We start from the raw sequence: 12688 nt of genomic DNA, 5'->3' as shown, positions 1-12688 counted from the left end.
GTTGGGGCATAGACTTGGATAACTATGATATTGAATGGTTTGCCTTGGAGATGAACAGAGATCATTCTGTCATTTTTGAGACTGCATCCATGTACTGCACTTCGGACTCTTTTGTTGACCATGATGGCTACTCCATTTCTTCTGAGGAATTCCTGCCCACAGTAGTAGATACAATGGTCATCTGAGTTAAATTCACCCATTCCAGTCCATTTTAGTTTGCTGATTCCTAGAATGCCACTGTTAATCCTTGCCATCTCTTGTTTGACCACTTCCAATTTGCCTTGATTCATGGACCTGACATTCCAGCTTCCTATGCAATATTGCTCTTTACAGCATCGGATCTTGCTTCTATCACCAGTCACATCCACAACTGGATATTGTTTTTGCTTTGGCTCTATCCCTTCATTCTTTCTGGAGTTGTTTCTCCACTGATCTCCAGTAGCATACTGGCCACCTAATGACCTGGGGAGTTCCTTTTTCAGTATCCTATCATTTTCCCTTTTCATACTGTTCATGGGGTTCTCAAGGCAAGAATACTGAAGTGGCTTGCCATTCCCTTGGAGAATTTTAAGCATTACTTTACTAGGGTGTGAGATGAGTGCAATTATGTGGTAGTTTGAGCATTCTTTGGCATTGCCTTTCTTTGGGATTGGAATGAAAACTGACCTTTCCAGTCCTGTGGCCACTGCTGAGTTTTCCAAATTTGTTAACATATTGAGTGCAACACTTTCACAGTATCAGCTTTCAGGATTTGAAATAGCTCATTTGGCATTCTATTACCTCCACTAGCTTTATGTGTAGTGTTGCTTCCTGAGGCCCGCTTGACTTCACATTCCAGGATATCTGGCTCTAGGTGAGTGATCACACCATCGTGATTATCTGGGTCATGAAGATGTTTTTTGTACAGTTCTTCTGTGTATTATTGCCACCTCTTGTTCATATCTTCTGCTTCTGTTAGGTCCCTACCTTTTCTGTCCTTTATTGAGCCCATCTTTGCATGAAATGTTCCCTTGGTATCTCTAATTTTCTTGAAGAGATCTGTAGTCTTTCCCATTGTATTGTTTTCCTCCATTTCTTGAAACTATTTCAATGAAACTAAGCCATGTCATGTGGGGCCACCCAAGATGGATAGGTCATGGTCTTACAGAATGTGGTCCACTGGGAAGGGAATGGCAAACCCTTTAGTATTCTTGCCTTGAAACCCCATGAACAGTATGAAAAGGCAAAAAGATAGGATACTGAAAGATGGACTCCCCAGCTCAGTAGATGCCTAATATGCTAGGGGAAATCAGTGGAGAAATAACTCCAGAAAGAATGATGGGATGGCACCAAAGCAAAAGCAACACCCAGTTGTGGATGGGACTGGTGATAGAAACAAGGTCTGATGCTGTAAAGAGCAATATTGCATAGAAACCTGGACTGTTAGGTCCATGAATCAAGGCAAATTGGAAGTGGTCAAACAAGAGATGGCAAGAATGACAGTGACATTCTAGGAATCAGTGAAGTAAGACAGACTGGAATGGGTAAATTTAAGTCAGATGACCATTATGTCTAATACTGTGGGCAGGAATCCCTTGGAATAAATGGAGTAGCCATCATAGTCAACAAAAGAGTCTGAAATGCAGTATTTGGGTGCAATCTCAAAAACGACAGAATGATCTCTGTTCATCTCCAAGGCAAACCATTCAATATCACAGTTATCCAAGTCTATGCCCCAACCAATAATGCTGAAAAAGCTGAAGTTGAACAGTTCTGTGAAGACCTACAAGACCTTCTAGAACTAACACCCAAAAAAGATGTCCTTTTCATTATAGGGGACTGGAATGCCATAGTAGGAAGTCAAGAAACACCTGGAAAATCAGGGAAATTTGACCTTGGAGTACAGAATGAAGCAGGGCAGAGGTTAATAGAGTTCTGCCAAGAGAACACACTGGTCATAGCAAACACCTTCTTCCAACAACATAAGAGAAGACTCTATACATGGACATCACCAGATGGTTGACAGAAAAATCAGATTGATTATATTCTTTGCAACCAAAGATGGAGAAGCTCTATACAGTCAGCAAAAACAAGACCAGGAGCTGACGGTGGCTCAGATCATGAACTCCTTATTGCCAAATTCAGACTGAAATTGAAGAAAGTAGAGAAAACCACTAGACTATTCAGGTTTGTAATATCATCAGTCTAAAATTTTTTCAATGATGGAAATTAAAAACCTTGAATGGGGCATTATTTAGATAAACCAAATAACCTGGATGCATGTATTTCGTTTCAGTGTAAGCTTTCCTTATTGTGAATATCGAAAGTCTCTCCATTACCTTGTCTTCTAACCCAGGTTTGATTCCTGGGATGGGAAGATCCACTGGAGAAGTGATAGGCTACCCACTGCAGTATTCTTGGGCTTCCCTGGTGGCTCAGCTGGTCAAGAATCCAACTGCAATGTAGGAGACCTGGGTTCGATCCCTGGGTTTGGAAGATCCTCTGGAGAAGGGAAAGGCTACCCACTCCAGTGCTCTGGCCTGGAGAATTCCATGGACTGTACAGTCCATGGGGTTGCAAAGAGTCAGACACAACTGAACAACTTTCACCTCATCTTCTGTCCAGTTGTTCTTTTGATTATAATCTGAGACTCCTTCTAGGTTTTGCTACTGAGCAAGCAACCTGGTTTAGGGACTATGACATCAGAAAGTTACCTCCATGGAGTCAAGTGAAGCGAAGTGAAAGTTGTGCAGTCATGTCCCAGTCTTTGTGACCCCATGGACTGCAGCCCGCCAGGCTCCTCTGACCATGGGGATTCTCTAGACAGGGATACTGAAGTAGGTTACCATACCCTCCTCCAGGGGATCTTCGTAAACCAGATCTGAACCCAGATCTCCCTCATTGTAGGCAGATTCTTTACCACCTGAACCACCAGGGAAACCCAGGAATACTAGAATGAGTTGCCTGTCCCTTCTTCAAGGTGTCTTCCCAACCCATGAATTGAACCAGCATCTCCTGCATTGCAGGTGGATTCTTTACCCACTGAGCTACTGGGAAAGCAATCTCCCCTAAATCTGTCCATTCGTAACAGAACGATTTCCATAAAGCAAGATTTTTCCATTTCTTACATCTCTTTCCTTAAATATAAATCAAGTTAAACCACCTTCTAATTAGAAAATGGAGACCGGAATGCTACTTTCACTTTTTTCTAGTCAAGGCAATTTAATTTCAAGGATTCATGAGTCACTTAAACAGAGATTGAGTAGGGGGTTAAGACTAAGACTGCATTTCAGAGACATTGAAGATGCAGAGACATTGAAGAATGAATATCTGTAGCGACCAGTCTTACAGAAGCTGGAAGGCTGACAGATTGGATTTAACCCACGTCTCTCAGAGTTTTCAGGTCTCCAGTTTCTGCCTCTCCTTGCTTATTCGCTATACTTTCCTGTTTCTGTCAGTAGAATGGCTACCTCTGCATTTTTATCACCCTTGAATGACTCTAAGACAGCAGATTTAATGACAAAATATATGAATTGACTGGCTCCAAAGTTAGACTATTTAGTTTCTCACTGCAAGCATTATGGTCTTGTACCATATGCTTAAATCATGTAAATTGCCTAATACACATAAGATTGCAACATATATTAAGCACATAGTACGTGCTTAATGGAGAAGGCACCCCGCTCCAGTACTCTTGCCTGGAAAATCCCATGGACGGAGGAGCCTGGTGGGCTACAGTCCATGGGGCCGCTAACAGTCGGACACGACTGAGCGACTTCACTTTGACTTTTCTTTTTCACGCATTGGAGAAGGAAATGGTAGCCCACTCAAGTGTTCTTGCCTTGAGAATCCTAGGGATGGGGGAGCCTGGTGGGCTGCTGTCTATGGGGTCGCACAGAGCCGGACACGACTGAAGCAACTTAGCAGTAGCAGCAGCAGCAGCAGGTGCTTAATAGGGCTTCCCAGGGGACTCAGTGGTAAACAATCCACCTGCCAACACAGGTGACACAGAAGATACGGGTTCAATCCCTGGGTCAGAAAGATCTTCTGGAGGAGGAAATGTCGACATACTCCAAGTATTCTTGATTGGAGAAGCCCATGGAGAGAAGAATCTGGTGGGCTCCAGTTCATAGGGCCGCAAAGAGTCAGACACGACTGAGCAACTAAACACACATTGGTGCTTAACAAATACCAACTATTACTACTACTTTAGTACTAGTACTTGTTACTACTATAACTGTTAATACAACTACTACTATTTCTAGAAGTAAATTATCTTTAAAGTTTATTAGTTCCTTAGATTTTTCAAATTAAACAAACATATTCAATCACACTTTTGAGACTCTTATATGAAGAAGAACATATAAAATTTTAACTAAACCTTGTCAATAACTTTCTGTTAAATATATCTTTACTGACTACTCGTCCACTGGGAAAATTCTGTTAAACTGAAATGTCCTCAAATGTCCTCTGTTCATCACAATAAATTTGCTATTTGGGGGGTCTATATCACTGAATTTACCCTCTAAATATTCCCTTCTAGTGCTTTATTCTAATCTTGATTGATATTTTAGAATACATCTAGACTTTTAAGGGAGGAGATTAAATTATCTAGCTTTTTTGTTTACAACTTTCATTTTTACTTAAATTATACTTTTTTCAACTATCTTACATAAGAAGCATATAAAGCAACTGAATATATAACATTCAACTTGAGTGAAAATTGTGTGCTTTTATTGATTAAATATTTTACTGTAGTATAGGAAATGAAGCTTTTTGGGTGGGTAAACTTTCAACATGAATTCTGCTATCCTAGGTCCATGTATATTACAGGTTCTACATTTCTGACCACAGTATTTGTATTCTAGTAGGAAGAAAGGACAAATGAAGAGTGGATACTAGACAATGTTTAAAAGAAAGCACACGTCAATTTCTCTTAAAACCTGAGTGGTCTATTTCATTAGAACAGCAGACATGAGAAAAACATGAATCAACCATACACATAAATCATAAATGTAATCTTTTCCACTGAGATAATTCATATTGTGGCAACCTTTGATTTGCCTAAATTCTTGGTTTTATGTAAATGTTTATATCACAGATGCAAATCAAGAGAAAGATCCTTTTTTAGATTAGAGTTAAATTTGAGGATACATAACAATTCAATTGCTGCAAAAGAACATTTTTCTGGTGCCTCCAGTCTTACTTCCAGGAATGGCATTCTCTATGCCTATTCACTAGACTTTTTTGAGGAAGGGCTCTTTGAGCAAGGCAGCTGGTGTAGAGCCTTCACGACATTTAAATTCTCTAGCTAGTCATCCTGGGAGGAGGATTATGAAACAGATGTACAGGAAATCCTATATTTATATGTGATGTTAGTAATTCATGTGGAGATGGTAGAGATTAGGCCTTTGTTTCACCTTTATGAAAGCCTAAGTTATATAACTGAAACAACTATACATTGCTTGAAATCAGTAAAATAAAATTCACCAATTAAAAATGTTTGGATATTTCAAAATAATTGAAAATGGGTAACTTTTTTCTTTTATTCCAGATAAATTATTTTTATCTCTTGTTTTGCTTCTCTCGTCAATGAGGCTTATATCATGAATTAAGTGTTTTTGACCAAAAAAAAGCCATCCCCAAATCCAACTGTGTTTTCGCTATTGTTTATGTTTTCACACTGGAAATAATTTCATTTTTTGCAAAACTAAGTAATTGTCTTGATACCTCATGTTCATTATAAATTTGATACTTCTGACAGAGTGTGCTCTTCATAGTAATTTAAAGAAAAATGAGAGCTTAATAAAAGTAGAATTAAATAAAATGTAATGAATGCCACCTACATGGCACTCAACTTATTTACAAAAAAAGGAGACTATCATATTTGCATCTGTCTTGCCACACCTGACAGTAAGCATATTTCAGACACATTTTTCTGATGTGGGATTTTTCTAGGATAAGTCCCAGAGCCTATAGTGTTGGTTAGGAGTTGGCTTTTAATTTGAGGCTCAGAGGACAAGAAATTATGGCTAAGAGAAAGGTTTATAAGGGGTATTTTCAGAAAATAGGAATTAAGTTATCAACTTACTGATTTATTCATTCAATGTCTTTGCAAAACACCACGTTTAAGTCTTATCTGATATAGAGGGAGTGAAAACAGCAAGTAAAAGGTACACCTCCCTTTAAGTCTTTTAAATTACAGAGGAGAGAACACTTATTTGCATGATTAGTATAAAGGACTAGACAGAGATGAGTTGTGAGAAACATTCTGAGTAATGAGCTATGCTGAAACAGGCAGCCTCAGAGTATCACATTGTTGCTATAGTATGAGCTTCCCTGAAGTCTCATGTCAAAAGCAAGGCAAGAAAGACTGCCAGATGGTGCAGTGACTTTTAAATTCTATTCCTGGGTCAAAGTAGATGACCAGAAGTAACAGATCCAAAAGAAGGTGGGTAAGTAAAGGAGTACATCAAGGCTGTATATAGTCACCCTGCTTATTTAATTTCTATGCAGAGTATATCATGAGAAACGCTGGGCTGGAAGAAACACAAGCTGGAATCAAGATAGCCGGGAAAAATATCAATAACCTCAGATATGCAGATAACACCACCCTTATGGCAGAAAGTGAAGAGGAACTAAAAAGCCACTTGATGAAAGTGAAAGAGGAGACTGAAAAAGTTGGCTTAAAGCTCAACATTCAGAAAACGAAGATCATGGCATCCGGTCCCATCACTTGATGGGAAATAGATGGGGAAACAGTGGAAACAGTGTCAGACTTTATTTTTGGGGGCTCCAAAATCACTGCCAATGGTGATTGCAGCCATTAAATTAAAAGACGCTTACTCCTTGGAAGAAAAGGTATGACCAACCTAGATAGCATATTCAAAAGAAGACACATTACTTTGCTGACTAAGGTCTGTCTAGTCACGGCTATGGTTTTTCCTGTGGTCATGTATGGATGTGAGAGTTGGACTGTGAAGAAGGCTGAGCACCGAAGAATTGATATTTTTGAACTGTGGTGTTGGAGAAGACTCACGAGAGTCCCTTGGACTACAGGGAGATCCAACCAGTCCATTCTAAAGGAGACCAGTTTAGATTTTATAAATAGATTTCTTTGGAAGGTATGATGCTAAAGCTGAAACTCCAGTACTTTGGCCACCTCATGCGAAGAGTTGACTCATTGGAAAAGACTCTGATCCTGGGAGGGATTGGGGGCAGGAGGAGAAGGGGATGACCGAGGATGAGATGGCTGGACGGCATCACTGACTCGATGGACGTGAGTCTGAGTGAACTCTGGGAGTTGGTGATGGACAGGGAGGCCTGGCATGCTGCGATTTATAGGGTTGCAGAGTCAGACACGACTGAGTGACTGAACTGAACTGAAGTCAGATGAAAAGGGATTTTTAAACATATACACACAAACACACTTTTATTCTTGTGTTTTAGAAAGGCTAGGATTCTGGTGTGTCTTTACTAAGCTACGACCGTTCCAGGTAGAATCTTTAAAAGTTAAAAGGGTTAGTTTCAAAGGGCTACTAGTTGTAGACTTTTATTAACCAAAGTTATATAACTCCATTTATTTTAAAAAAAATTGTAACATACTAGCTTGATTATTCATCAAGTCATAGTGACAGTTAGTCTTGATGTGTCAGTATCAGTGACCTTGAATCAAATTCCTTATTATAGCATAAAAACATTCACAAGATTTTCCTCTCAATTCCCCATCTCCTTTTGAGGCAATTCTTCCTTGTCTTGCTCTGTCTCCTGTGGGGACTTCCTCTTCTAGGTCTCATTTCAGGTCTATAAACAGTCTTCTCCCATTTCTCCTACCAGTCATCCAAATCAAAACATTCTGTGATATCCTTCCTCTGAGGCACATGGTATGAATATCTGAATAGGCCTCTGGAAACAAAACAATGAGACTAAATCAGTGAAAACACATACTTTTAATTCATTACTGGGATCATAAGAAAACTCAATAAATTTTTAGTGACAAATAAAACAAAACAATCAACAGAAATGAAAACAATGAAAAAAAAGAAAATAGAAACCAAACTGAATAAATTTCAAATTAAAAAATTTACATTCACAGACCTACAGGAAAGGAATTTCTATCAGATACACTCAAGGAAGAGGGAAAAGGAACTGAACTGTAGGAAAAATGGGTAAAGAAACAAGTAAGTACATACGTAAACTGAAATAGATATTGTCTAAATAACAATAGTGGAGTTTAATTATATGTTTAACAATAAATACAAATAATATTCTGTTCAATGTGAAACAATAACTTATAAATCAGGAAAGGAGACCTCAGAATTAAAGTGCTCTAAGTACATTATATTATTTGGTAAGTGATTGAGATATTGAACTAAAACTGTTAAACAGAAAACTGTTAAACTAAATATATATGTGATAAAATTTCAAAGTATTTCCAGTTTTAAAAGGAAGAAACAATCAGTATGCCAAAAAAGTAAAATATAAGAAAAATGGGAACAGACAAATGACACATTAGCAACAGTAAACAATGGTGATAGAAATAAAATTAAAATGGCAGAAATGAATCCATAATGTACAGTAATCACAGTAGATATAACTGACTAAGCTTGAAAAATAGACAGAAGCTATCATACAGAAAAATGATAAAACCCATCTATGTGTATAACACCTGTATAAGAATAGTATTGGAGATACAGAAACATTTTCAATGGCAAAACTATGAAGTAAGTAGTCAATGTCAGAGTATTGGACATTCCAAGGACAACTGTCCTCAAGCCAATGCTGTCAAAATAGTAGTGAAGTTGGAGTGGAAAAGATCAGAGTGTGAATAAAATCTATTTATGTGTATCCTCCAAGATGTACAACTAAACTCAATAACTGTATTTTGTGTCAGTCATGGCTTAGATGAACCAACTGTAAAGAGACATATTTTAGGCAATAAGGGGAAATTTGGACAGGAGAATAAGAGTGAAGTCAGTTTGAATTTGACAAGTAAAAATTTGAAACTCGAGTTTTCAGAAGATTTGGGGGATGACTCAGAAATGGAGTTTATGCATTTAGGGTACAAGTTACAGTCTGCATCGTCAATGAGAGGCAAAGGGATCATAACCCAAGAGGTTAACTCTTTCATATAACTGGTATGTGCAACTGAAACATGTTGTGCTTCTTTGACCCTATTTGATTTGTCATTTCTCAATGAGACAATAAGTAGATTATATATTTTTCTACATTATGAGCCCTCCCACAGAGGGAGCTCTAGAGCCTCACCTAATAAATTTTATCAGATCTGATGGTCAATAATTCTTTTTAAAAATCAAGGTTTAATTGTATATTGGCTCTGAATTTTATTATTAAAAAGAGAAAGTATAATCTAATTTGCATGCTGGCTTCCACTTATGTGCACGCTAAGTCACTTCAGTCATGTCAGACTCCAGTTTCAGTTCAGTTCAGTCACTCAGTCATGTCCAACTCTTTGCAACCCCATGAATCACAGCACACCAGGCCTCCCTGTCCATTACCAACTCCTGGAGTTCACTCAAACTCATGTCCATTGAGTCGGTGATGCCATCCAGCCATCTCATCCTCTGTTGTCCCCTTTTCCTCCTGTCCCCAATCCCTCCCAGAATCAGAGTCTTTTCCAATGAGTCAACTTTTTGCATGAGGTGGCCAAAGTACTGGAGTTTCAGCTTTAGCATCATTCCTTCCAAAGAAATCCCAGGGCTGATCTCCTTCAGAATGGACTGGTTGGATCTCCTTGCAGTCCAAGGGACTCTCGTGAGTCTTCTCCAACACCACAGTTCAAAAGCATCAATTCTTCGGGACTCAGCTTTCTTCACAGTCCAACTCTCACATCCATACATGACCACTGGACAAACCATAGCCTTGACTAGATGGGCCTTTGTTGGCAAAGTAATGGTTTAAATCTCAACATTCAGAAAACGAAGATCATGGCATCTGGTCCCATCACTTCATGCGAAATAGATGGGGAAACAGTGAAAACAGTGGCAGACTTTATTTTTTGGGGCTCCAAAATCACTGCAGATGGTGACGGCAGCCATGAAATTAAAAGATGCTTACTCCTTGGAAGGAAAGTTATGACCAACCTAGATAGCATATTGAAAAGACTCCAGTTTACTATTACTTAAGAATCAAAGCAGAGACATTACTTTGTCAACAAAAGTCCTTCTAGTCAAGGCTATGGTTTTTCCAGTAGTCATGTATGGATATGAGAGTTGGACTATAAAGAAAGCTGAATGCCAAAGAATTGATGCTTTTTAACTGTGGTGTTGTAAAAGACTCTCAAGAGTCCCTTGGACTGCAAGGAGATCCAACCAGTTCATCCAAAAGGAGATCAGTCCTGGGTGTTCATTGGAAGGACTGATCTTGAAGCTGAAACTCCAGTACTTTGGCCACCTGATGCGAAGAGCTGACTCATTTGAAGAGACCCTGATGTTGGGAGAGATTGAAGGCAGGAAGTGAAGGGGATGACAGAGGATAAGATGGTTGGATGGCATCACTGACTCAATGGACATGAGTTTGGGTAAACTCTGGGAGTTAGTGATAGACAGGGAGGCCTTGCGTGCTGCAGTTCATGTGGTCGCAAAGAGTCGGACACGACTGAGTGACTGAATGGAACTGAACTGAAAAATCAACTGTCCCAATATATTTCCTTCAGTATAGAGTTATTTTGATGCCATAAAATACAAACAGAAAGGCTTGATTTTATAAAACTCCACCATCAACACACTGTGTCCTTACGGGCTCCCTCCTTACCTACAGGTTAAATCACCAACCTTCACTGCAACTTTCCTCCCATCCCTTGTTCTGAGTCTATTTCTAGGCTGGATTCCAAGATCTAGCACACTCCTCCTATCTATCATTAAACCTTAAATTTACTTCCTGCCTTTTCCTTTGGGTTTAACATTTAACATTTTGAGAACTCATTTATGTCTCTGCATGAGACTCCACCTTTATTTTACTTTTTGTGTTTGCCTCATGTAAAACTCAACCCCAGTTATAGCCACCATAAAGCTCTGGTCTAAGGTTTCTGGATCAGATGAGGACACAGATGTTTATCAGTCCCATGGAAGAGATTGTGCATCTGTATTGGAAGAATGAAAATCTAAGTCTATTCTATGCTATGCTAGGTCCTTCTGGCCAGATTATTACAGTGCTCGTGTATCATGCCTAGATCATCAAATACACACAATATGTGATTAAGCAAAGTTGATGTTTATCATGCAAGGGAACATACAGATGAATAATAGGTATTTTCCACATCTGTGACATGAACCAAGTCTGAGTCTCTCTCTCTCTTTTTTTTACTATAAGTTCATTTATTCTTGACTTTTTCTAAGATTTCTGCTTATTAGATTTTATCTAGATTCTGTATCTTTCTTCATGATGAATTCTACGTCGGGAGGCTTTTCCTGAGTGCTTTGTACTGTCAACAGACAATCACATTTGTGTTCTGATAGCACCTGTTATGAATCTCTTACAATGTCTACTGTGTTGTCATTGTTTTGTCTCTTGCTGAACTGAAAGCCTCTGATTCATCTTTCTCTGTGCTCATCATGGCATCAGCTTCTAATGTGCATTCATCAAATACTTATTGCAAGTATGAATGAATGAGGGAATGCCTGAAAAAATTATAAATAATATTTTGAGTTAGCATCACTTTATATATGTGTGTGTGTGTGTTTTAACACAGTTTTGAAGTCCTGACTTGAGGTTGATCGGTGTTTTTCTTGAGTAGCTAATTAAGTTCATATCCAATAGATGACTTCCCTTGCTACTGCTAAGTCGCTTCAGTCATGTCTGACTCTATGCGACCCCATAGAAGGCAGCCCACCAGGCTCCACTGCCCCTGGGATTCTCCAGGCAAGAACACTGGAGTGGGTTGCCATTTCCTTCTCCAATGCATGAAAGTGAAACGTGAAAGTGAAGTCGCTCAGTCGTGTCTGACTTTTCGTGACCCCATGGACAGCAGCCCACCAGGCTCCTTGGTCCATGGGATTTGCCAGGCAAGAGTACTGGAGTGGGGTGTCATTGACTTCCCTTACTGGGCTTTCATTCTAAGCAACAATGTATCAGCCCTAACAACCGCAAGGCCAAGGAAGAGACTAGAGACAGCCTCAGGCTAAAGACGGAGACAACAATGGCATCCCACTCCAGTACACTTGCCTGGAAAATACCATGGAGGGGAGGAGTCTGGTAGGCTGCAGTCTATGGGGTCCCTAAGAATCAGACACGACTAAAGTGACTTAGCAGTAGTGACTTCACTTTCACTTTTCACTTTTATGCATTGGAGAAGGAAATGGCAACCCACTCCAGTGTTCTTGCCTGGAGAATCCCAGGGACAGGAGAGCCTGATGGGCTGCCGTCCATGGGTCGCACAGAGTCTGACACAACTAAAGTGACTTAGCAGTAGCAGCAGGCTAAAGATCTGCTAAACTGAATGATTTTGTAGGATGCCAGAGGATGAGATGGCTGGATGGCATCACTGACACGATGGACGTGAATCTGAGTGAACTCTGGGAGTTGATGATGGGCAGGGAGGCCTGGCATGCTGCAATTCATGGTGTCACAAAGAGTAGGACTCAACTGAGCGACTGAACTGAACTGAGGCTTCAGGGAAATGGAGAAGGCAATGGCAATCCACTCCAGTACTCTTGCCTGGAAAGTCCCATGAATTGAGGAGCCTGGTGGG

The sequence above is a fragment of the Budorcas taxicolor genome, chromosome 4, assembly GCF_023091745.1.
Source record: "Budorcas taxicolor isolate Tak-1 chromosome 4, Takin1.1, whole genome shotgun sequence".
Classification (NCBI taxonomy): domain Eukaryota; kingdom Metazoa; phylum Chordata; class Mammalia; order Artiodactyla; family Bovidae; genus Budorcas; species Budorcas taxicolor.
Note: the sequence above shows the minus strand (reverse complement) of the source record.